Consider the following 26,803-nt stretch of genomic DNA (forward strand, 5'->3'; position numbering starts at 1 on the left):
GTTCCAATAATAAGACCCCACCAGCATGTTAAGTGAGATAAAACGTGATGACTAATGAAAAAAGCTGATAGAATACCCGACTACTTCACAGGAAGGCAAAAGATAAAGGCGGAACAGTTCAGTCACCTTTTTATTACACATACAAAAGTGTGAACATTTTATTAGAACACCTCAAAATGTGTTATTTATCTCCTTTTTATACCTACCTGCATGAAAGCCTCTGGTTGTGAGAATTTCAATTTCCACTCAGTAATCAGCGAAATAGAAACAACAGCATTTGTGTGTGAAAATATTAGACTGCTTTGTGCTTTAATTAGGCATCTTAAACACATTCTAAAATTTCTCTTGTATTTTATCATGTGTGGCTATGTGTTCCTTTTCTCTTACTATTTTAAATTAATTGAATGTGTGGCCTATTAAATGAGACAATCACTAATTTGCCTATTTTGACAATTTCCCAAGATTTTCAGTTCCAGTGTTTTGATTTCATATGCAAAACAAATCAAAACTACAGAAGAAATTGGGTGTTCTAATACATTCTAATACATTTGCACACTACCTACAGTAGATACCAGTATTAGTATATATTCTTATTTCTTAGTATTTAATGTCTTATCTGTGCTGTTTATGACTCTGTATTGTTGTAACTGCTTAGATTGCCATTTATCATGCTTACTTTCTACTCCAGCAAAAACTGCTTCTGATATTTTCCAATATTATCAGGAATGTGGGTATTATACATCCACTTACCCTATAGATTATCAATAGTATGTAGAGAACACTGGAAAAACACAAACTTGCAATGAAATATTTAATCGCAATTTGATAAGCGATTCTTCAGATACATGCAAATGTTTAAGGTTGAGTTACAGATGGACGGGTGTATGGACAGACAACCCCCTCAATCTCCAGAATTTTGATAATGTATGCTAAATAGTGCTAATACCAAGTTTCATGACAATTGGATAAGCGGAATGTTAAGTGTGACCTATGACCTGTGCTAGACAACCTCTTTCACTACCTCTAGGTATTCAATTCTCAGTGGGGCTTCAATAAAAGCAGATATTCCGAAAGATCACTTTGCTGAGATTTCAAAAGCTATGATAATAATATTAAACAGTAATATTTGTTCATAAGAAAAAAAAAAAAATCCTGGAACCTTAACTAAACTGTAATAATAAAAAAAAGCATCCTTGCTGAGTCTAAAACCAAGAGTCTAAAACCAAGAGTCTAAAACCAAGTAACTACTACAATCAAAAGACTGTTCCAGGGTGTTCCACATGCCTTTGAATGAGCATAACTGAGTGATCCTACTTAAGACTGTTAACACACTTTTCCTGTTAACCAAACAGCCTGCGTCCCACTGTCAAAATCCATTGTGGGTCCAATTTCAAATAATTCCTAAAGTGATACTGTAATAGAGTCAGTTGATTAAAAATTCATTGCTAGAATGCTCAGTGGTAACATTATAAAAGTATGACTTGGGAAGTGGCTTTCAACGCAAGAACCAAATGCTTGAGGCTTTAAGACGCTACATGGGGTGGTTTTAAAATCATATAAAAGAATACCATAGTGCTTGTGATTTTGTATTTTCCTATGTCAGAAATTCGCCAAGTCATTATATCGTTTCAGTAAAAGATTTTTCTAGTAGTGTAGAATCACTTTGCATAGTATGTTCTATTCCTGTCAGCACATCATTGGGACTTTTTAAAACTCAAAGTTTAACTCAAAATGGCTCTCAAACATGTATTCTCTTTAAGTTCAGACAGTATACCAGAGTGTAGCTATTAACCTGCCCCCTGCAACATTCTGCCCCCCGATAGCTGTAAGAAATACCACATAAGCTCTGTGTGGTATTTTTTACATTCAACAGGGGCAGGGTGTTGCAGGGAGATAGGTTAATAGTTAAACTCTAGAATAGCAGCTGAACTTAAGGCCATAGAGCAGGGATGTCCAATCACGGTCCTGGAGGGTCATTCCACTCCATGTTTAACAGATAAAACTACTTCAGGGTCTGGATGGAGGTTTAATTGGTTAAATTAAACAATTTAGAACAGGGTTGGAACAAAGACCAGGACTGGAAGAGCCAACTTTGGCCACCATGCGAGGACTGAAACTGAGGCACAGTACATTTATAGAGTGGTTCTAAAAAACAACATGAATACATTAGTTAAGATAGCTGTTATATTTCAGATTTGGACCAAGTTTTCTCCTTACGTTTGCAATATTTTAAAATGCAGCAAGCTGTGTTCTGCACCCTGTTTTAATAATGTGTTCTTTCTTTGAATAAGCTGGGATTTAATTCACTCAACTGCTAACCTCTGTAATGAGTATTTAGGCTATGGCCATGATCTAAGACAGCATCACGTATTTAGCGGTTAATGCAGGTCGTGAGATTGCATTTGTAATTAAAATGGAGCCTGTCACTTTTGAATAGTCTGAGGAATCTCATTAATATCCCAGCTATAATTACAAGAGCATTCCTCTCGTTATTTTTTTTCTTTCTGCCGGACATGTTAGGATGAAAGATAATGATGCTTCTCTCTATTACTAAGTGTTGGAAACATGGAGCTCCTGTATTGAAGCAACCATGTTAACATAACACATACAGTGCCAGTCTTGAGTCCACTGTGACTTGGGCACAAGGGAGACTGGCTTTGAATTCAACTTGAGGCTCCTGGTAAAAAAGCTCTTAAGAGGCAGGACAATGGTAGGGTTACCAGATTTATTTCCAGAGTGAAAAACTGGGACTTTTTTTCCTGCAATTCACTGAAGCAGTTAAAATAAGTAAATAATAACAGTCATAAATAAAAATTGGGGACGATGGAACTGTTGCAGACAAAATTAAGGCTGAAAACCTGGACAATCCCAGTTTTCCCTGGAGATCTGGTAACCATTATTAAAACTTAAATACATTTTCTAAGGGTTGTTCCTGTCTATTGTAATGAGATCACAGATTCGCTCCTAAGCCCTTGAATAATTTGAGCATCAAACCCCACTGGAGATAGAGGACATGACACAGTGACACCATTGCGCTTATATATATATATGGGTATTTAATGGGGATTCTTAATCCTAACAGCTATGAAATGTATAAAATTTGAAAGCATAGCCGTTTATGAAGCAACACCGCTACACTGCATTTCATTTTCCTGCTGCTCGCCGGGGACATAAAAAAAAAAAATATATATTTTATAAAATACACTGCATACAAGCTCCATGATGAATGGACATGAGCTCAGCAATAGTAGCTCATAGAAAGCTCACGGTAAAAAATACTCAATATCGAGTAAACAGTTGTAGCAACACATGGGAACATGTAACACAGTAAAAGGTCCTTATGTGCCCTTTTAAGTTAATATCAGTCATGTTTATCAGTCAAATTCCATCCTGCTTAACATCATGTACATTATACAGGTTACGTGAAAGAATTGAAAGTAACACATATAGAACACTGCATTTTTTATATATAGTCTTCAGTCACAATGTTTATTTACATTTATAGGAATTTTAAAACAGTTTGTGTGAACTCTGTGGAGTGTTCTAATTTATTAGAACACCTCATTGCTTCTGTAGTTTTGATTTGTCGTGCATATTAAATCAAACCACTGCAAATGAAAATCTTGGCAAGTTGGTCAAAATAGGCAAATTGATTCTCTAATTTATTTGACTTTAATAGGCCACACATGCAATTCAATTTAAAATAGTAAAATAAATGAAACACAGACACACATGGTAAAATGCAAGAGACTTTTTGAGATGCCTAATTAAATCACAAAGTGGTCTAACAAGTGCCTTTGTTTCTATATCACCAATTATTGACCGAAAATTGAAATTCTCACACCCAGAGGTTTTCATGCAGGTAGGTATATAATGGATATAAACGACAAATCTTGGGGTGTTATAATAAATTGGCACAGTACTGGAAATACATCATAAAATAGATACAAAACCTAACATGGCACAATTACACACACAGTAACTGAAGGGGATATATAATTAGATGCTTTATTCAGGGTGCTGTCACAAGCCACAAGTGGCTCCAGGACAATTCTCAATTGAATCCGAAATGTGTGCTCACCATTTAGTATAATATTAGCTGTGACCTGATGAGGATTATCATGTAATGCTTCCTCTGAAGTGCCTCAATGTTCTCATTCATTTAAATGGCTCTACTGAAGTCTTGCAATATCAGGAAGCTGTCTATTTGATTTGTGGCTCTATCTTTTTCTAACACGCTGCATTATCCATGTCTGCTGTGTCTCATTCAGCTTGTTTCAAGTACAATGGAATTATCATCAATTGAAATTTGGTCTTTGGGCTCTGGCCATGTTTTGAATTACAGCCGAGGAATACAGTGACACTAATGTGTATAGAGAACATTCCTTAGTTCATTGTTATATAAAACGGAATACATTTTTACACTTTGTATTTGAGTGCATGCAATGCAACTGCCTTCTTACAGTAATGCAAGGTCATATCTTTGATTAAATATTTCGGCCACTCCCTTATTCCTGTTCATACATGTTGTATAATATGTATCCACCCCTAGGGGTTCAAAAGGAGTCTTTCTGGAGTCTTGCATTCTATTATAATTTGATTCCAGAAGGCTCTTATCTCCTGGTTCAAGTGACTTAATGCTGGTCGAAGAGGTTAAGTTCTGCAGCCAGTCCCCTAAAAAACGCAACACTTTTGTTTAGTATGCTAGTCAATGTGTTTTATTATGGACCCCACGAATAACAACCTTACTTTTTAATTTGACCACTTTACCAACAGAAAGCAACAACAAAACTAAATAGCTTTAATACAGTCAGTTAGTCAGTTTTGCATTATCGGTGCTATTTTAGTTTTAGCTGTAAATAGAGCACACATTAAAAATAGATCTACACCGCAACTAACAGGGGCATATAACTCATCATACTTCCTTTGGTGTTTTTTTTTAAACAAGGCTTTAGGGTATGCAGGCTGCTTATTTGCATATGCCTGGTGGCAGGTCTGACTATGTGTCACAGTCCCACCTACCTTATATACTGAGACCGCTAATCAGTTCTCAACTCCACTGCAGTGTAAAACCATTAAATAAAAGTTAGATTTCTTATTGATAAAAGTCCATGTCAGTCAGAAGTTATGATACGTATCGAAGCAACATGTTTCTGTTAAAAGATGTGTGATTCCCTGCTTCGCAATGCTGGCCATTTTTTGAAAGCCTAATTATTGTATTGCTTTGCAAGAAGAAGAAAAAAAAAGGAATTTACATTTAGTAGGACAATGACCAACTAAAAAGGATAAAAAGAGGTTTGCCACACCACATTGCACAATTCAATAGGTATGATGAAAATGTATTTGAAATCATTTGAGAGAAAACTTTATTGTTATTATTATTATTGTTTATTTCTTAGCAGACGCCCTTATCCAGGGCGACTTACAATTGTTACAAGATATCACATTATACATTATTTCACATTATACAGAAATCACATTATTTTTACATACAATTACCCATTTATACAGTTGGGTTTTTACTGGAGCAATCTAGGTAAAGTACCTTGCTCAAGGGTACAACAGCAGTGTCCCCCACTGGGGATTGAACCCACAACCCTCTGGTCAAGAGTTCAGAGCCCTAACCACTACTCCACACTGCTGCCGTAACGTTGGTAACGTTAAACCAGTTTGCTGGCATTCGCATAACTTTTAAAACGACTGAAGAGATACAGCATGTGCAGAAATGTGTGGAATTAAATATGGTAAACAAGTAACCATGGTAACCGTAAAAAAAGACTGGGTAATGGTCGGTTGCACTTGAATGGAGTAACAGCTAAAGCTAGTAAGATAACAAAAACAGATTGTAGTTGCATATGTCCTAAGCCCATGTGGTATAAATAAAGGGCATGGAGGGGACACAGACAGAGAAGCTTTTCATACCTCCAGGATCATCGTGGACAACTGAAGTGGGGTTTGGGGGCTCTCTTCAGGTATTCAGGTGCCATGTTTGTGAATATGTTTTACAATATCCTACAGGCTTCATGATATTTACCTACTGCATACTGTGTCATGCTTTCACTATAATTCATTAAACTTTGCTGTTTTTTTTTACTATGGGACGACCCTAGTATATTAATTAATGAACAACAGGGTTGGTAATGCAATGTGACTCACACTGTATTTATACCAGTGTGCAATTGTATTTGAACTGCTATGCAATATGCAGCTGGTTCCAAACCAGTTATGTTGACATTGCTTTGGGTTATTTTGGGGTTATGAAATGGTTTTACAGAGGCCCCCCAACCTGTAAAGCAAACACCAGTTAGTCCTGAAAAGACATCTAAAAATGAGTCACAGCATCTATACATTCCCACACGGCCGTGTCTATTTACAGTACACCCCCACTGTGTGTAAATAGTCAGGGATTAGGAATTATATACACCACTGTAGTGTAAATAACCAGCAAATGGACCATCTATAGATCCCTTCCTATGCACACCCTCTGTTATCGTTATTTCTAATAAATTGAATGCATTTGCTGTGTGTGTGTGTGTGTGTGTGTGTGTGTGTGTATATATATAGTGAACAATATATATATATATATATATATATATATATATATATATATATATATATATTAGCTCAAAGAGCCAGCTGCCCAACGTTTCGATATGTTGTACATATCTTTCTCAAGGGAGCCTGTGTTTGAATCCAAACATTGGAGGTATTTATAGGTTTTTGACGGCATGACAACTACTTGTTGTTGTTTACATTCAAATTCATGATTTATTCTTACATGATGTAATGGTGTTCTATATATTGTGACATCATTTTTACTTCTATCTTTGAATCTGTATTAATTCTAATTAACACTACTTTATATAAACTTATATTTTTATTATATCATGCAATGCTGGCTCTGAGGATCAGTCTAGATTTGGCCTCCCCAGCGCATTAGCATGCACAACTTTTGAATGAATTTTGTTTATTTATTTAAATGTTATATATTTATTGAAATTAATTAGTTCATTCTTTTCTGTTGAGTCCCGCTGGCATAATCGTGTTCAGTCTATTTATCCATTTACTTTCTTTTATTCTTCTATATGTCGCATCGTCTAATTTGAGCTGTTCTAATACTACAAACTTTACATCATTTATGTCATGTCCCTGACTGGTGAAGTGCTGTACTATTGGTTCATTCATTTTTTATTTCTAATTAATGAAAGGTGGTTCTGAATTCTTTTATATAAAGTAGTTCCAGTATATGGCTAAAATGTAGTTTGAAGCTACTTGCTCTTTAGTAATTAAAGTATTTAAAACTCCATGAAGCGTCCCCATTTTATTGATTTAAAGGGCAAAGCTATTTATAGGTGTTCCAGTATGCTTGATTCTTTTTTGTGGAAATGGTACAGGACAACAGCCTGTGATAAAGTGTCCGCCTGCCTCGATAATAATGCAAATCAGGCAGGGACTGTGAGAAAAAGGAGTCGTCGGGGGCCCAGAAACTATTTAATCTGTCAAGATCTGATATCTGAATAGAGCCATGAGCCAGATGAGTGGCGACTCCACTTCCTTATTTCTACAGAGCAGAAGCCAGAGGAATGTCACAGGAAACACATACTCAAAAATAAAAACCGCAGCGTCATAAGAGCTTGGAGGGGACATTCCCAGAGCAGTGTTGACCACAGCCATTGTCCTTAACATAATATCTAAATTTAAAGGACTGCTAAACAACTACTATAAATCCCTTTTTTTAAATTCAGGATATTCACTTTTGCTGCACAAACAGATTTTTTGGATTGGGCTTACTGATTGGTGTTGAATGGGCTAATTTACTATTCAAAGTGAAACAATTAAAAATGTGACATTTTCGAAATCTAAAATGACACGGCTTCCAGTAGACGTTTGCAATATCATTTTGTATTTTCTTTGATTACATGATGTTAAGTAAACTATACGTAATTTATTTTTTAATTTTTTAATTTTATTTATTTATTTTTTTTTAATCATGTCTCGAACTTAAAATTCTAGGTGATGCTAAACCTTTGGCCACAGCTGTAAAATCTGTGGTTTGATTCTATCACAATCTAAAGGTGGTTCCTCATGATCACAGTTAAACATTGCTGCTGTACATCCGATCTGTCAGCAGTGTGGAGTAGTGGTTAGGGGCTCTGGACTCTTGACCGGAGGGTCGTGGGTTCAAATCCCGGTGGGGACACTGCTGCTGTACCCTTGAGCAAGGTACTTTACCTAGATTGCTCCAGTAAAAACCCAACTGTATAAATGGGTAATTGTATGTAAAAATAATGTGATATCTTGTAACAATTGTAAGTCGCCCTGGATAAGGGCGTCAGCTAAGAAATAAATAATAATTATAATAATAATAATATCCAGAAGTTGGTGGCAGTATTAGTGTGCTTGAACTTGGTTTGCAGTTCACCTTCCTTGGCCTTACAAGTAAATGTTTTTTTTTTTTTTGCAACACTTGCATCTATAAGAGGATTGCAATCAAAAACCTTCTTTCGATAAATTAACACTGACTTGACAGAATTTTATCCTTGGCATATATCTCGTCTCACTTTTCTCTTGTGTATGTTTCCTAGGATTGTATTTTGTGCTTGACTAATCTTTATGCTCTACAATCAATGTCTTAGTTATCCCAGCGACAGTCAATTCCATTTCTTTATGAGCTTATTCAAGATTTATGCATTTTTATTTTTTTTCACAGAACGGTGACTACCACTGCAGTGAAAGCAAACTGCACCACTGTGCTTTGACCACAAACTGGTATGTAATAAAAACTATTTTACTACCTCATTTATCCATATATTGAATGAACGCTATTGCTGGTTAACGGTCAAGGGATAGGACTGTGCTATATAACTTCATTGATTGCAGTATGTCTACAATTGAATCTATGTAATTAGATTGTAACTCTTGGTTATCATCAATTGATCATTATTACAGCGCTGTACCCTAATCCAAAGTTATTTCTATCTTTCTGTATATAAATGGAAATCTCCTTGCATTTCTTCACTGTGGGTAGACGTGTGTGCAGAGTAATCGGAGCACTAATAAAGATTGTTAGTATGGCCCTGGAAAACTCAGCGTTTTTAATTTTTAATGGAAAATGATTTGTCTCTGGCTCTTTTTCTGTTGCAGTGCACTTGACAAATTCATATCAGAACCTGACTTTAGTATTATGGGGAAAAAAATCATTACTTTAAGATTTTCCTGCAGCTGCAACTCTAGCTCTAACCAATCAGATGGGTGGTTTGGGATTGCATGATACGTCATATCTGGATGAAAACTTCAGAGTATCCATCAACGTGCTTTTGTGTGATTTAATATCTTATACTACTTCATCACACGAATAAGTAACAATAAGACATGTTCATCCCAAATTACATTCAAAACATCTTGGCCTGGTTTTATTTGTTGCCTGTTAGGGGTAATACAGTTTTTGATATTTAATTCTTTAAGAACAGAAAGCTTTCAGAAACATAAGGCCATTTTTTTTAAAGCATAATGAAGGGTTTCCCTACTAAATTAACACCTCTTTCATTGCCATTTATTTAAAATGTAACCTAAGAAATCTCAAACACACAGTGAAGCAATACATTTTGTAACCTTTAAATAAGCTCCATATTCATGAAAGACAAGGTAGCGTTGAGATGATGGGAAACATACTGTTGCAACGTTTCTTTCCTGGTCCGTAAATAACAATATTTTCTTTAATAAATGAACTGAATACTGGACTTACACTGCTAAACGGCATATATAATTAGTTTAAAATTGTTCCTCTTCCGTCTCGTCATCACTGGAATGCCAGTCCATAATTTGTGGCCAGTTTGGCTGTATTGGTAGGGGCATGCTTTGGAAACTGCCGCCACATACGCTGTTGTGTGTCCACCAATTTTGCGGTATCGCACCTCACCGCTCCCCGCTGACGGTGCCACGCCGCTCACATGTGTCCCAGGCCAAGTCTGATATCTGCTTGACTTTTGGTGATTGATTAGAAAGATTATCCCATGATTCAAATGATCATATCTGCAGATGGAAGTATAGTTTCCTGCCTGGCCTTTACAAAGCTTAAAGTCCTGGCCTCAGGGTCTAATCCTAGTAAACAGTAATTCAATCCACTACACAAAACCAACACACTGTAGCTCCCTAAAATAAATATCTGGAATTCCCTTCCTTGGAGAATACCCGTCATGCTTCCTTCGAGGAGTTGAAAAGTGATTTGCTTATCTTTGGTGATGGCTTGGGGTGCCATTACCCCTTACAGTAGATATTTGAAAGTATCTATATTATTATTATTATTATTATTATTATTATTTTATTATTTATTTCTTAGCAGACACCCTTATCCAGGGCGACTTGCAATTGTTACAAGCTATCACATTATTTTTTACATACAATTACCCGTTTATACAGTTGGGTTTTTACTGGAACAATTTAGGTAAAGTACCTTGCTCAAGGGTACAGCAGCAGTGTCCCCTACCTGGCATTGAACCCACGACCCTCTGGTCAAGAGTCCAGAGCCCTAACCACTACTCCACACTGCTGCCCACAGATAATTATATATAGTATTATAGGATAGTGAATGCCTGTTTATGGAATATCAGAATGAGTAGAAGAAACACGCTTTTTACAAGCTTTGAGTGTCCATTAATCCCATACACAGACAATTGTAGTACTATGACTCTGATGATTATATACTGCTTTATTGGAAATAAAATGGCCAGCCTTTATTTAGTCCATGGCAAATTTGTTTTAAAAGAGGGAAAAGGTTGATGAACAGAATACTGTTAAGTAGTTGAGACAGCTGGGTCATTGCGATGTCACCATTTTGAATTGCAGTTTAACTGAATTCTGAGAGCTGCCTTAGTTATGTTGATGACAACCATACCAATATTGAGAATATAGCGCTTGGAAACATAATATGGTCAGGTTGATCTCGTGAATGGGGTTTCTTTGTGCTGTATCGAGGCATACGGCAAATCAGATGCTCTGATCCTCAGCAATCTATAATACATTTTGCACACTATTACACTCAAAAACCCTAAGAGCATGTTGGAGTTGTAAAGCTTTTGATCCCACAGTACAGAAATGTTAATATTTTTGATAAATAGATGGATTTGTGGCAGGCATATTGGATCCAATTAAAGTGAGAATAGCATGGGAAACTAAACAATATAGCAGAAGACCAATAAGAGGTTGTGTGATGAGAGATGGGAACAAGATTGGCCTGGTTATTACATCTTTCAATGGCATAATAACCTTTTTTTTTTTTTAAACTAGTTTTGGTAACTGTCTGCAGTGACGGTTGCTAAGGAAACAGAATGTCATCATTCGTGGGCATTTGTTGAACGTTTAATTATAGTCTCAGACTGCTTTTCTGAAGGTTAAGATAAGAATATAGACATGTTCTGAACATTAATGATATATATGATGGAATTTTTTTTTTTTTGGTAAGCTGTTAAGGTCGTTTAGACATAAAACCAATGCCATCAGTACATTCATCATTTTTATTGTGTCAAGATTTGTATATAGCAAAGCTGTGCTGTGCACTCAAAAAAAAAAAAAAAAAGCTGGTTCATAAATGTCATCTTTAATTAGAGAGTTATTCAATTAAACGGCGCAAGTGTCGGGTTTGCCAGACTCCTGAAGGGCTGTCTTTCTATGTCATTTCAGTGTTATAAAATGGGTTTGAAACCCTTGCTTTGTTTTAGTTAGATTATACAGCTGGGAGGTGGTGGGATTGGGAGGGTGTGAGGATGGAGTATATGCTGTGTAAATCCTTTCCTTAGCTGTAGTTGATTTGTTTGTGTGTGTGTGTGTGTATGTATATGTGTGTGTGTGTGTATATATATATATATATATATATATATATATATATATATATATATATATATATATATATATATAAATACACAAAAAAATAATGACAACTAGAATTGTACTACACTTCCTCTTGCAGTTATCCAGAGTTTTTAGATTTGATCCATGCATGCTAATTATAATATATCATTCCTCTTATTTATATTAGATCACTAGATTAGATCACGTGGAAACACACGTCAATTTCAGAATCCCGTATAGCATACAAAATGCAATTCTTTGCAAAGCAGTACAACTATTTCAACTTGCATTTTTTTTGTTTGTTTTTAATCTCTCTATTTAATACAGTGTAATGTATACAACGCACTTAAAATAGCTTTTAACTTAGCTGCTGACAGACATTGGCGTTGCAGAACAGAGGAATCTCATTTGCCACAGCGGGTTTGAAATGACAATGCAGTAACATGTACGGTATCGTCCTTCTGTGCATACTCTGCAATCCAGCTCATGCCCTGGAGGTTGAGAGATTTGGTAATCTGAGCCCGGGGCACTGGCACTAATGGGGATTCCAAGACCTCTTCACAGAGACAACGGTCATGTCAGAATGTCAGCGGCTGTGCCCCACGAGCCATTCAAGCATCTGGCTCAGTTACTTCATCCCTGCTAATCTGTGCAAGCAGTGAGGATCAGGCTTGATCTTGCTTTGCATCACATATAGAGGGTGCTGTCTCACGCAACCGGGGCCAAAATACAGTACCGTTTAAAGAAAAACGAGAACCATTCTATTTAAAGAGCTAGTATCATAAATCGATGCATTCTTTTTTCATTATGAACATTTTTATTATACCATAATGGGACCGTTGGCAGTGTCCACTGTAATAAAATAATGACATTGATTTTAAAGGTGTGGGTGGTAACTTTACCAATTGTAATCTACTGCCCAGCAAAAAAGAACTGGAGGAGGTTATATAGGCGTGTGTGGGAGAAAATGTATTTGAAATGAAACTTTCAACGGCAGTGACATGTTGGGGAAAGTGGCACTGAGGCAAGTTAAGAAAACGCGAACGAAGGGAAAGCAAAAAAAAAACAAAACTATCTTTCATTCATACCGACTAGTTTGAAATTAATCTTATTGTATCCTCATGTCATTCAAGTCATAATCTGTTACGTAGGTATGGATCAATATAGTTTATAACCGTGCTTAAAATAAACGTAATCTTATTATTACTAAGACGTCAGATCTTTTCATTATCTGTAAGACTGACATATCTGTATCTAGCAACAGTTACGATTCCGCAACATTTCGCTTGTGTAAACGCTACCGAGCACGTTCAGGAATCGTAACTCTTAACCTCTCAAAATTTGAGTTCGTATTCAGCAAACGAGAGGACAAGTGTTACGATTCAGGAACATTTTGCTGGTGTAAACGCTCTGAGGACGTTTTCCAGTAAGAGTGGAGAAAACCCCCAGCATGCACTGCACGCCGACCTGCAACGTCAGCCAGGTGTTGCTTTTGAGGGAACACAACAACATTTTTGACTCGAGCCATCTAAATAAAGTAAGTGCAACTTACTTTATATATATATATATATATATATATATATATATATATATATATATATATATATATATATATATATATATATATATATATATATATATATATAATCTCAATTGTATTGTTGCTCACCGTTTATGTGAAGACTATGTGAAGTTCCTAAAAGCATGTCCTGTCCTGACTATGTGAAGTTCCTAAAAGCAGTTTGATAGCATACCACCAAACAAGCTCAATTTGGACTTTAACTTAAATTGATCCTTTATACCGCCTACATTTGTGGAACACTTCATTTTTTACTTATTTTATATCCTTTTTATTTTATTTTTGTAGATCATTCTTTATTGTTGTTTCTCCATAGAACATTATGATGCTTACTAAATATTACATTTAAAAAAAAATGTCCTTCGGTTGAGACATAAAACCAAGGTGTTATTGTCAGCATCTGCCAAATTACCAAATAATAATATTAATATATAATAATAATCTTTATATAGCACCTTTCATAGAGGACCATCATCACAAAGCGCTTTACAAGATACGAGACTAGGGTGTGTGAACTATGCATCAGCTGCAGAGTCACTTATAACAATGTCTCACCCAAAAGACGGAGCACAAGGAGGTTAAGTGACTTGCTCAGGGTCACACAATGAGTCAGTGGCTGAGTTTCGTTAACCACTGGACTACACAGCCTCCTATATAAGTATAAAGACATACGTAAAATCTTGTTTAACAACATTCTTCTTTATATAGTGCCTTTCACAATTAAGAATGTCCCAATTTGCTTTAACAATAATAACTTTTTAAACAGTAAAGTAGACCACTAGTTAAAACAATCACAAATGCCAAACTATTGGTCAGGACAAGATCAGGCACTATTTTAAGTCAAAGCAGATAAATAGGTCTTATAGCGAAACAAACTTAATGGTTGAGTATTCCAGAGCCTTGGGAGATACAGTGACAGCTAAAAGCTATGTTGCCCTGTGTCCAGATTCTAGCTCTGGGTTCTGTAGCAAACAGATCTGAGGAGCATGGAGGCTGGTAAAGTGTTAATAGATTAGAGAGAAGGGCTTGTAGTGTTGTACATTCGGAGCACAATCAAATTAACTTAAAGAGCTTGAGGGGGAAAAACTCTCACTGCAGTGCCAGCACTGTGTCCGAATGTATTCAGTGCCACTGTCCCTAAGCACCAAATATTATGAAGTTACTTGCAAGGTTTGTAATACAATCCCAGGCTGCTTTGAGGGGTTGAATGAATGCACCGTTCTATCTGTCAGCCTGAGTCTTCATTTAAATTTAAAACCTGCTGCCAAAGCCACGTGAAACAAGCGGTTTCAGACAATTGGTAGTAAGAGACATTCCTTGCTGATTTGACAGTTGGGATACCCTTGCTCAGTAACGTCCAACAAGTTATATGTGTGATGTTAAATAACTAAAGAGGTCTGCGCCATTTTGAGCAAGAGCGGTTGTCAGTTTTTCTTTTTGGGGTGGGGGGTGGTTGTTTTATTATTATTATTATTATTATTATTATTATTATTATTATTATTATTATTATTATTATTTAAAAGTGATTAATGGGTTTTCGAAAACCTCCATGGCCCTCAGAGGAAAACAAAAAAACAAACAATAAAATTCTTGATGCATGGCTTTGGCTCCTTTTTGTTCTTTTTTTTTTTTTTTTTTTTTAAACTTGTGCCAAGATTAATATTTATGTTGTTGAACTGAAAACTTAAATGAGCTTTACTGCAGCTGTTGCCTATCTGTCATTTCATTTTTAGTGCTGCAGATTTTGGTCCGAATCCAGTCATTCAACATAAAAAGAAAGCATTTAACTCCCAGTAGTCTCTATAATTCCTTAAGCGGGAGCCAATGGGTACTATGCAATTCCTGATGGGAACATGTTCCTACACCTTAGAGAAGCACCAACAAATTAGAATTAGAAGTATCGCTGCCCCACATTTTGGGTAATTAGGTATAACATATTTTCCAACTGCTATAGATCAAACAAGAGTGTGTCTTCTTAGTATTGAATCACTTTACATCCAGTGCCTCAAATTTCTGTGTATTGTCATAGTATACAAAATAAACTTATCACTATTATAACACATTTATTTTCGAAAAAAAAATAAGGTATATAAATGATGGACAATGACGAAATGTTTTTGGTTTCTTTTTAATCACTCGATCATTTATCCTTGACCATGACACGCTTGAGTGACTATGACTGAAGCATATGCACTTAATCACCTAATTAGTGAGACAGTTGATTGGACACTGGATATGGAGTGATTTCAGCTGTTGAATTGCAAGCTTGAATAAAAGTAATAAAGAAAATCACAGAAAAAAAAACAGTATGCCACGTCTGTCAAGAGAGCAGCGCCTTCGTGCAATCGGCATGTTGGAGGCTGGACTAGGGCAGCGTACTGTGGCTCGCCATCTTGGGTGCTCACAGCCAGCAATTTCAAACCTGGCGAGACAGTATAACCAGGCACACTCTGTCAATGACAGGCCACGAACTGGGAAACCAAGAGTCACAACACCTGCCCAAGATTGACAGATCATTTTGCGGCATCTTCGTGATGTCAATTGTTAATCCACACAATAAAAAGTCACTGTACCTTCTCTAAAACAGAGTTTGTCATTTTTCAATCATATCTCGTGAATTTTATCCAAATATAAGTGATACGTTTATTTTGATGCTCAAATATAAGTGATAAGTTTCTTTTGATGCTCAATATAGTTACTTAGTAAATGTGCTCTTACACATGTTATTATGCAGAGTTACAATGTAATTAATGTGTAAAACTACTTGCACAATATATGTAAGTACACTATTGTATCAGAAATCGGTTAGGGTTAAGGCTAGGGTTAAAGTTAGGGGTTAGGATTAGGGATATAGCATGCAAAAAATACACATTAATTACTTTGTAACTATGCGTAATACCATTGTGATTATGTGTAAGTACACATGTGTAAGTAACGACTATGTAAATGCACAATGTAAACTTATTATTATTATTATTATTTATTTCTTAGCAGACGCCCTTATCCAGGGCGACTTACAATTGTTACAAGATATCACATTATTTTTACATACAATTACCCATTTATACAGTTGGGTTTTTACTGGAGCAATCTAGGTAAAGTACCTTGCTCAAGGGTACAGCAGCAGTGTCCTCCACCGGGGATTGAACCCACGACCCTCCGGTCAAGAGTCCAGAGCCCTAACCACTACTCCACACTGCTGCCCTAAACTGTTACCTCGCTTATAATATAAGTAGATCTTCAACAGAATAAAAGACAGGGCAGAACATATTGGCTTGATCCAATCAAGTTTATCAATCCTCCAGTCCTGGCTGTGTCTATGAGGATAGTTGAGGAGACTCAGATCCGTGCTTTCAGCGTCTGTCACTGACTTCACCAGCCAGCTTCACCACCTTTGGATTAAAACACCTTTCACAGGACCTCTGGCAACTGGCGGCATGCAGCATCCAGTCTGCTGAACACAGCATTTTTTTTTTTTTTAATGATTCAATTTAAAATGGTATATAGTGTATGAGATGCAATCAGAAAAGAACAGGGCTGATTTACAGAGCTATTCAATCAAACTTTATGGCACAAGAGGACCCCTGAGAGGTTTGTTGTATGTTATATGCTGGAGGTGGCATCTATAGACAGGATAAGATGGAGTGGAATTTTCGACGAATCCTTAACAGTGATTGGTTGATTTCTTATACAGTACGTGATTTATAATGTTGTTTTCCTTCCCAAAGGGAGGCGGGAGGCTGTGTTTACCTTGGTCTTTTTTTTTTTTTTTTCAAAACTGATATGCATAGTTCAGTTTGTCGAGATAATTTACACAGAATATTGTAAGAGTACAAAGCTTCAGATTTCCTTTTTATACATTTTTTCAATTCCCAATTCCAATTTCCTTTCTATCCCCTGCAGTGTGGCTGTCATTGGTAAAACGGAACAACAGTGCTAACATTTGTAATGGTAAAACCAATACAAACGTATAGACTACTGAATGGTACCTTATGATATCATACACTATAGCAGGGGTGCACAATTCCGGTCCTGGAGGACCGGATCCCTCCTGGCTTTTGTTCCAACTGTGTTCTAAATTACTTAATTAGACCATAATTGGTAATAATTGGTCCAATTAAGTAATTTAGGGCAAGGTTGGAACAAAAGCCAGGAGGGACACCGGCCCTCCAGGACCGGAATTGCGCACCCCTGCATAATATAGGGACCACTAGGCAATATTTGCTCCAACTCTATTATGGGTGGTCTGGTAAGGTTTTATCATAGTAGCCCAATGAAATATCATTTTTGTAAGGGACTGCATTTTGGGATGAAAAATATATAACTTTATAACTGTTTAATAGTTGCTGTAAATCAGGGGTGGCCAAAGTTGGCTCTTCCACTCCTGGTCTTTGTTCTAACCCTGCTCTAAATTGTTTAGATGAACCAATGTAGTTAATTATCTCATTTTAGCTGTTACACCTGGAGTGGAATGGCCCTCCTGGATTGTGATTGGACACCCCAGCTGTAGATTTCTGGCTATTGCAGTAGATTTTGTTCCAACACTGTGTTTAGCTTGTTCTCTTGGTGGGTCTCAAAGGGATTCTGTGAGCTTTCAAACTCGGGCTTTTCTCTTTCCATTGTGTGTAGTCTGACAAAGCAAAATCCAGCTCTGATTCTCCCATCTCTTTTTGAGCTGTCACAAGCCCTTCGCTCATTCGTGGCTCCTATTGTCTGCATCCACTAAGTGACCTTGCAGTCTGGAATCCGTCTGACTGAGTTTTATTGTCACATTTTCTTTTTTTAAGGTCGGTGGCAGGATTGCACATTATAGTTATTTGTTTCCATTGCATTGTGACTTTGGACAGTTAAAATGCCGCCTGGCAATTCTATATGTCTTGTGCTCTCTGTCTGTCTAGGGGATCACATCAGATACGTGACAAGACCTTTTCACTTGGCAGCAGCACAGGCACGAAGGCCACTGCAGACACAATCAGTAGTCCAAGGAAACTGGGATTGCTAATACACAGAAGTGGATTTGAGAATTTAGATGCATACTGTGGAAGGTGTTATGTCATCTCTTTAGGGCTGGTTTTCAACTAGTAGTAAGGAAAATATCATACTTTTATATGATACAGACCGTCTGCAAGACATGGAACCGGTTTTGTAAACTACACTTATAAATCTTTTGAGAGTATCATCTCGTGTTCTGTTACAATTGTAAACATACTGCATTGGTAACATAAATGCAGATGGAAAACATTAAACAGCGAACTTTGAATTACAAAAATACTGTAGTTAATGACCTTGATTGTTCCTCTTGACTTCAATCAAGGTCAGCTAGCCTGCGTCTGTAATAGACAAAGCCAGAAAGGCAAGGCCTAGATGTTTATTTTACATGCAGTGTTCTTTCGTAGTAACAGGACTTGCCATGTATTACAAAGCATCCTTTGAACGGCTGCAGCAATTCAAGCAACAAAAAAAAAAGTAGATCTGCATCTAAAATGAGCTTGGTGCTAAATAATAAGAATAAGAGTAACGATTTCAATTTAAACATCTTACTGTCAGGAAAGGCAGTCATCAAAGTGCCTCTGATTAACCTTTCTAAAGCCACATTGTGGCATGTGAACACCCCAAGTGGGCTATTAAACAAAAGCAAAGGAGTTTAATTTTTAATTGCTTTTGCAACAAGACCCTTGAAATATTCATTAAAAGGCAGCACATCCAAAACCTTACTTGGCGGTGTCTTGGTAATCCACAGGCATCCTGTAAGCAGTATCATCTCTGAAATCATTGTATTCCAGCTCTTTAGATATACCTGTTTTGCTTAATAAATGTCTGTTTTGAATGGATTGCTGATTGCTGAACAAACAAAAATAAATCAAAAACAGAACAGGGCTTTAATGATGTATGTCAGCAAAATATATAAATATGAGAAGAAGAAGAAAAGGCAAGAGCTGACAAAAATGGTTTAGGTCCCAAGATAACATTCATGAAAATGTATATATGTTAATAACAGATGTTGGAGCATAGTGAATATGTAATCTTATGAAACATGCACAGATTTGAAAACAAAGTACTAATATCTGGAGAATTTTAAAACTGAAAAGTCTTTCATAGTAAAATTTAGTAATGCTGACACCCTCTTTTCAACGGCCAGCGAGGAACATTATAATACCCAGACGTGTGTGTCAGACTAAATATTAATGAAGACGTCTCTTTTGATCGATTGATATCGTTTCAAGAAACGGACGGTTTAGCTTTTAGTTTGGGTTTTTTCTCCGTGGTCACACAGAAGATCCAGCTGATGCTCTGCTTTGATTCTAATTGTCCATTGAAACATGAAAGTCAACTTGACTAGTTTGTGTGTGTGTGTGTGTGTGTGTGGCATATTTTTCTTCTATCCTGAGCTTGTTAATGCTGAAAGTTTGTTAAAACCTGGACCAAGATGCGTTATAGACATCTCTGGTGTTGCTGGGAGCTTTCAGTGGGTGAAGGATCAATAAATACATAAATAAATAAATAAATATCTACATTCCAGTTGTTGGAATAAGGAACAGGCTTTATGTTTCATTAGCAAGTTTTCCCAACACTGATTAATAAAAAAAAACATCCTTAATGACAAATAAACACAATGCTGGTTGTAAACACCACATGCTATTAAAGATAATCAAATACAACTTGAACAGATTTTGGTGAATAATTCCACTTGTTGGTAAACAAAAGTAATGAGGTGCAATTTGGTCACAGAATGCCTAATAAGAATTTTAATACTGTTGATTCGTATTTCCGTCCAGACCAAACTAATTACAATTCCGTGATCAATTAATTAATTGTGGTTTCCATTGTTTATGCAGTAAGGGTAAATTGAATGTCATTGTGCGGGGATCAGACGATCAGCTCATGAAAAATAATGTTGTTTTATGTTGTCTATTTTCTGCATGGGAAGATACCGATTAACCTATAGGTAAACAATGCTTAGCATGGCGTTAGTCAATTAATATGATTAATTAGTAGTAGATCAGTGGAATACAGAAAATGTTCCTAGAATTAAAAAGAACACATTTATATAACATGCAATGGATGTGTGTAAAAAGGGGAAGTGGTATACACTTGGAATCCATTGCAACAAGGTTAGAAACTCACACTAGCCCTGCACCCAGTCCCAATTTAAATAATATACTCAAAGGAGTTCTGAAACCAGGGGCTGAATGCAGGGAGAGTGTGAGTTTCTAAGTCTGTTATAGCCCCATGAATGAACCCGTGTATATTGATTTAAAGCCAATGTTGTGGTCTGCTAATGGTACAGCTAGCGTTTCTTCAGGGGTAATAGATATTATAATGGTGTCTCAATAGGATTTATATTTTTCTCTCTAAGGGTTTGCTACAATAGCATCAACACAGGAACGCGTCACCACTAACCACGTTAGCAATCAGCTGTCTGCTTCAAAGCAATCATGCCGTCTGCTCTTGATGTGTCCTTTGTTTTGATTGCGTGACAAGGTGCGCCTCCCCAATCAAATTTTTTTATCCTCCAGCCCTGAATAGTTTTCTATAAAGTGATGCAAAACATGTAGCCATAGCTATATATATATATATATATATATATATATATATATATATATATATATATATATATATATATTGTGGTAGCGTGGCGGGCAGTCAAGAACAGCAAACACCCACAGACAGAGTTATTGTTCAGCGCCTTGGCGCACTTTTATTCTCACCAAATAAAACAAAACACAGGAACAAAGTAAATATTTGAACCAAAATACTATAAACCCTTTTACAAACAGAACAAACCAAAAGCCTATCTTCACTTGAAGATACTAACTTCACTGTATTGAAGTCCCTAACTCACACAGGACAGCTAAGCTGTTTCCCTGTCTTAAATCTAGTTTATCAATTATTTTAATCACTCTGCACTTACGTTCTCCACATTCAACACTCCTGCCACCTCCTTCTTACACTAAGAACAAAAGGACAGTTTATATAGCACAGATAATTGCAAACTCTCAGACAATCAACACACTATCTACCCAATTAGACAGGTGTTTTTCCCTTTTCTGGCTGAATACCATCAGCCCTAAAGGCTTCTGGGAAATGTAGTTTCCCCAGCCACTTCGGCCATGACGCCTATCATGAACTACAAGTTTTTCACCTTAACAGGGGAACATAGATCTTGTCAGCCTCAGACTGACATACTTATTAGCCCTCACTGCCCCACAATATATACATATATATTAATTAACTTTATTCATCTCTAATCTGTAAAACCTTGCTGCTTGAATCTTAACCATTATGTACACAAGTTTAACATCTTCTTTAACAATCATCTTCCCGTATGTATATTACTGATGCTAAATCTGAAGAAAAGGGATCCTGTAACTGGACAGTCATTATAAAATAAATGGTATGTGTTTTAACGTGTGTCTTTACAAACAATCAATGGTTAACATATTGTGTATTATAAAATTAACTTTCCTGTGTTCTGTGTTTATTTTGTATATCAGGTGTTCTGAGTCGGTGTTTCATTGAAATGCCATGACACCAGTGATTGTGTAACAATTCAGAATACTGGATTAGGGAAGAAACCATCTATTTAAATATGTTAAAACGGGGCTCTACACTTATGAATGAAGTACCTGACGCAAGGCGAGCAAAAGGTATCTTAAAGGAAGCAGTAAGAATTATTGTCGTGGTGGAGGTAATATGTTTTCTAGGGGTGCTAGGCCATGGGGTGCTAGCAGTGTTGGTACAATCCCTCCTTCTAAGTCTTTCAAAATAAAAATGCGATCTGCCTCTACTTAACAAACTATTAATCTGAGATGCCTGACACACGTTGAGATCCCCTACACATCTAACCTTCCCTCTCTCACTAAACATCCTCTGGAATCAATTAAAATCCAATTTCATCCTTTGCGAGAGCCGATGCAATATTTATAGTCCTTGAAAGTGCACTCGCACAGAAATCAGCCAGGGTCTGCTACCTTGTTTCAGATGCCAAAGAAGGGTTTTCCACTTTGGTGCCACTGGAGTTAAACTGGAAAAGGCATCATCACTCATCGTAAAGAGACAGGGGTCTAATACATTGATCAAAACAGCACTATTAAATGCAAGCTATTAAAAGTGCAGTATGTGCTTGTACAAGTTGTGAGTCTCCCAGGGCATTTTGTTGTCTTTGCATCCCAGCTTTAGCCTGAATATATTGCAAGTTGTGTGAAACACATTAACAACCACTAAATGGAAAGATTCAAGGGCAGTGTTTAAAGTGTTTACTGTTTAATATTTTAACAATTGTTATGTGAATGTCACCTAATGCAGTTTGGTTTCTGGCTTCTCAGACTTTGCGAAATGAGGTCTCTTATCCTAATCCGTGATGTATTCCCATTTACAAAGTTTGTTCTAAGGAACAACTACTGTATTAATCATTAATTTTTTTTTACTTTAGATTTGTGTTGTATATCTATGCACAGGATGACATTCATACACCGAATATCTCAAATATTGACACATGTTTAACAGTGATTGTTTTCTCATGCTTGATTGTGGCAGGGTGGGAGCCCTGCCTGTTTAAAGTGTGTGTGTGTGTGGGGGGGAATGTAAGGTTGGCAGGGATGGGGTTAAAAGGAGTCAGAAAGCCTTTGTTTTTTGGAGGGAGTTAGGTTAGTGTTTTTGACCTGTGTGGGCAGATGTTAGTGAACTTTATAGTTTGGTGCAAACCTTTTGTTATGGCCCTTGTGCCTTTTTCTTTGTGTTTTTCTGTTTGATAAATGTGTGCTTTGCATTTTAGACTGCAGCTTCTGTCTCTGAGTCTCTAATTTCTGCCGGTAACTTCTTGGGCCACAGCACTATCCTATCACAGTCATATATAATGGCAGCTAAACTGTATTTTTTTTTTAAACTAACCTGTAAGTAGGCTGATCAGTTTTGAGTTCAGATACGTGCCCTCAATGCTGTGTGGTAACCTTCCAACCTAATATCAGCATTACTGATTATAAATACTAAACTTGTCTCTTGGGCTGATTTGGTATATTTCAGTTTTATAAGATGTGCTGACCGAAAATCAATAAATATTCTTAAGATGCTAGTACAGTACATCTTCTGGAGCATGACTGAGAATATAGGACAGTCTATATTCAGAGTACATGGCTTCCTTGGTATATATTAACACAGTCCCACACAATTAAAATTCTGCAGTTCTGCTATTAAACCCAGCTGTGAGCAGTTATGATCAAACTTTAACTTTTGCTCGTAAAATATACTATACATGATAAGAATAACTCTAAACTTCATGAGTAGGAATTTTGTTTCTGATGTAAACAGCAGTGAATTTATTATTGTTTGAAGAACATATTTCTCATTTTCTTAAAGCTTTCTCAAGTTGTATAATTTCCTTTTAAAGAATTGTATGAATCTAAAATCTACATTTTCCAAATGAATTTCCTTTGCTCATTATTTCCCAGGCTTCTTAACTACTGTACTAACTGCTGTGCTCTTTCAACCATGAGGGGACTGGAGCAACCGTGGCCAAATCAGTTAAATCTCTACAAATTCCTCACAAAATCTTACAGCGAACAGAAGTTATACTTATAGTTATACTGGGGCTTGTAAACCTTTTAAACCATCTCATGTCAAATTGAACTTTTTAGGTTGAAAAAGGGTCATCATTGCTTGAAAAGTTGTAAGCAAGATCAGTAATAATTAGAAACAGCAATCGAGAATTATAAACAGCATGCTTGATAGGATATGAGGCAGGTAGGAAATATCACGAGAATGAAGATGATTTAAATGTTTCCTTTAAAGCGGTGTACAGGATTTTGTTATTTCACCTTGAAGAGAGTAGATTAGGCCAAAGGGGCAGAGCGCTTGTCATTGATAAATACTGAATATGATCAATTGCTTAAATGGGATTCAAACGCCAGCTTCACAGCTGCTGGGCTCTGACCAATTTGTTTTCAGAGTATTAAATAAGACGTTATGATTTACTAGGGTAGTTCATAAATCGATGAATATGATTGCCTTTAAGTTGCCCCTCGTCCATCAACCTGAAAATACCATCCTGTAAAAAAAAAAAAAAAAAGATTACTTTGTAATGAATTGATGGAGAGCCAGTTCAGAGATATTAAGAATCTTATATTTATACAAGTTTGGAAAACCCCTTTTTCATCGTTTTTAAACTGATGGGTCAAACAGAGCAGGTTGCACTTTTTTGAAATGATAAACTAAATAAAAATAAATATCTTAGCAAATTGAGTTGTAAACCGCCCAACTAAACCAACACACACACACATATATACATCATCATCATCATCCTCATCATCATCATCCTCATCCTCCTCCTCATCATCATCATCCTGCTTCTTTTTCAATCTACTGATGCTGATTATTAGCAACCCTGATAAAGAAAACTTTCGGTTATTAACAACATTTTCCCAGGAAACAATCCCGTCCCATAGAATGTTAATGGAATTCTGATTATTGCTCATAGTAACTACATATTTAATAATAATAAATTAGTAGGTCCTACTAATGCAAGAAAATTGATTTTGATAAATTAGCTGTAATTGAAATCCAGGAAGAAAGCAACCAGACTTCAAACCATATTGTAATTCTGCTGATTTCAAGGATATCTTACTGTGTGCTGCAATCTGTCATTAGTAAGACACCAGAAGTAACAAAAACACAGTGTAGCGATGAACCTGTTATGAGCACCCTGCAGGTTTTAATGCGTTCATTAGCGAAGGCAGAAAAAAATGGTCTGTTGCTTTAAATTGGGTCTCTGTGTCTGTCTAAAGCAGGGGTGTCAATCTCAGTTCCTGGAGGGCTGCGGTATCTTCTGGCTTTCATTCCACCCGAGCTCTCAGTTACTTAATTGTTCTAATTATTTGATTAATCGGATACAGTTAACACGTCTTTACAGGTCTAGGTTCCACAGGTAGTGTACCTTGAATCAAGTGCAGTTTTAAAATCATCGACTGCAAAAGACCTTGGAAAAAAATGTTAAACATGTCCAGTTGAACAAATAATTAGATCAATGAAGTTAATTGCAGCAGTGTGGAGTAGTGGTTAGGGCTCTGGACTCTTGACCGCAGGGTTGTGGGTTCAATCCCAGGTGGGGGGCACTGCTGCTGTACCCTTGAGCAAGGTACTTTACTTAGATTGCTCCAGTAAAAACCCAACTGTATAAATGGGTAATTGTATGTAAAAAAAATAATGTGATATATTGTAACAATTGTAAGTTGCCCTGGATAAGGGCGTCTGCTAAGAAATAAATAATAATAATTGAGAGCTTAAGTTGGAATGAAAAACAGAAGACCCTGCGTCCTTCTAGGATTGGAGTTTGACATTAGCAAAGGCACAAAAAAAGGTTTGTTCCTTTAAATTGGGTCCCTAAGGTTGAAACCTATACCCAGGGGTATCTAACACCGGTCCTGGAGAGCTAAGGGGTCTTCTGGTTTTTGTTTCAGCCGAGCTCTCAGTTACTTAATTGCAACAATTATTGGCTTAATTAGTCAAGATGAACAGGTGTTCCAGATCTTTAGCCACTGATGATGTAAAGACACCTAGAAAACCTGCAAAATTTGAGGCTCTCCAGGACCAGGGTTAGAGACCCCTGCTCATAAAAAGCAAGGTCACAAAAGGTCACTTGATCCTCCTGTGATCCCATTGATTGATTAGTGTACCACATAGTTTGTTACAATCACAGATTTATTTTAGCAGGTCTCTTTCATCACTAATTTGAAATAGAAAATAACAGGTTTGGTTACAGAAAAAAAAACAGCATAGACTGTGTGAAGAGAATACTTAAGTGCACGCCAGCTAGTTAGTTAGAGGCAATCAGACTGATTGTACACTTGTATCAGTGGTTCTAAGTTTATTTGGCCACGGGCACATATAGTATGTATTTAAAGGTCAAGGGCATTGTAATCTTTTTCTCTAGATATCAATTACATATTCCAAAATGTAGAATTCAGATCCAAAGGTACCTACTTATAATTAGACTTGTTCTATTAAATGAATATTTTATCTCTCTACAAAACACCTTTTAGTGACGTATTTAATTTTGATACAGTTCTTCGTTGAAACATCATGAAATAGGTTGCAGGGGCTTTGCTACTTAATGAGATCATTTGCAATGTACTGTATACTGCTTCTGACCAGCAGCTGACCAAATGCAGCCGGGACAGAGATATCTAAGCGAAGGAAAATCACGGCAGATGAAAGGGGTGTCAGTCATACCTGACACTTTCCTATTGTTAACACCACAACCCAAAATGGTATATGTAGTCAACCTCAAACCATTCCAACATCTGAAGAGTCTTCGAAAACGTTAGTCATTCAATTTATTACATTTCTTTTAGTATTTTTAAATACTTCTGAGTATTTAATAGT

The 26,803-nt window shown here is 36.5% G+C and overlaps 1 long non-coding RNA gene across 1 annotated transcript in view; it reads left to right on the forward strand.

Moving 5' to 3' along the window:
* LOC131702734 (uncharacterized) overlaps nucleotides 1-26,803 on the forward strand; it is a 224,231-nt gene that overhangs the window by 109,804 nt on the left and 87,624 nt on the right. The window contains exon 3 of the long non-coding RNA XR_009309489.1: nucleotides 8,711-8,769. This is a non-coding gene — a long non-coding RNA (uncharacterized LOC131702734). The remainder of the gene's footprint in view (nucleotides 1-8,710; nucleotides 8,770-26,803) is intronic.

This window comes from Acipenser ruthenus, chromosome 30, assembly GCF_902713425.1.
Source record: "Acipenser ruthenus chromosome 30, fAciRut3.2 maternal haplotype, whole genome shotgun sequence".
Lineage (NCBI taxonomy): Eukaryota > Metazoa > Chordata > Actinopteri > Acipenseriformes > Acipenseridae > Acipenser > Acipenser ruthenus.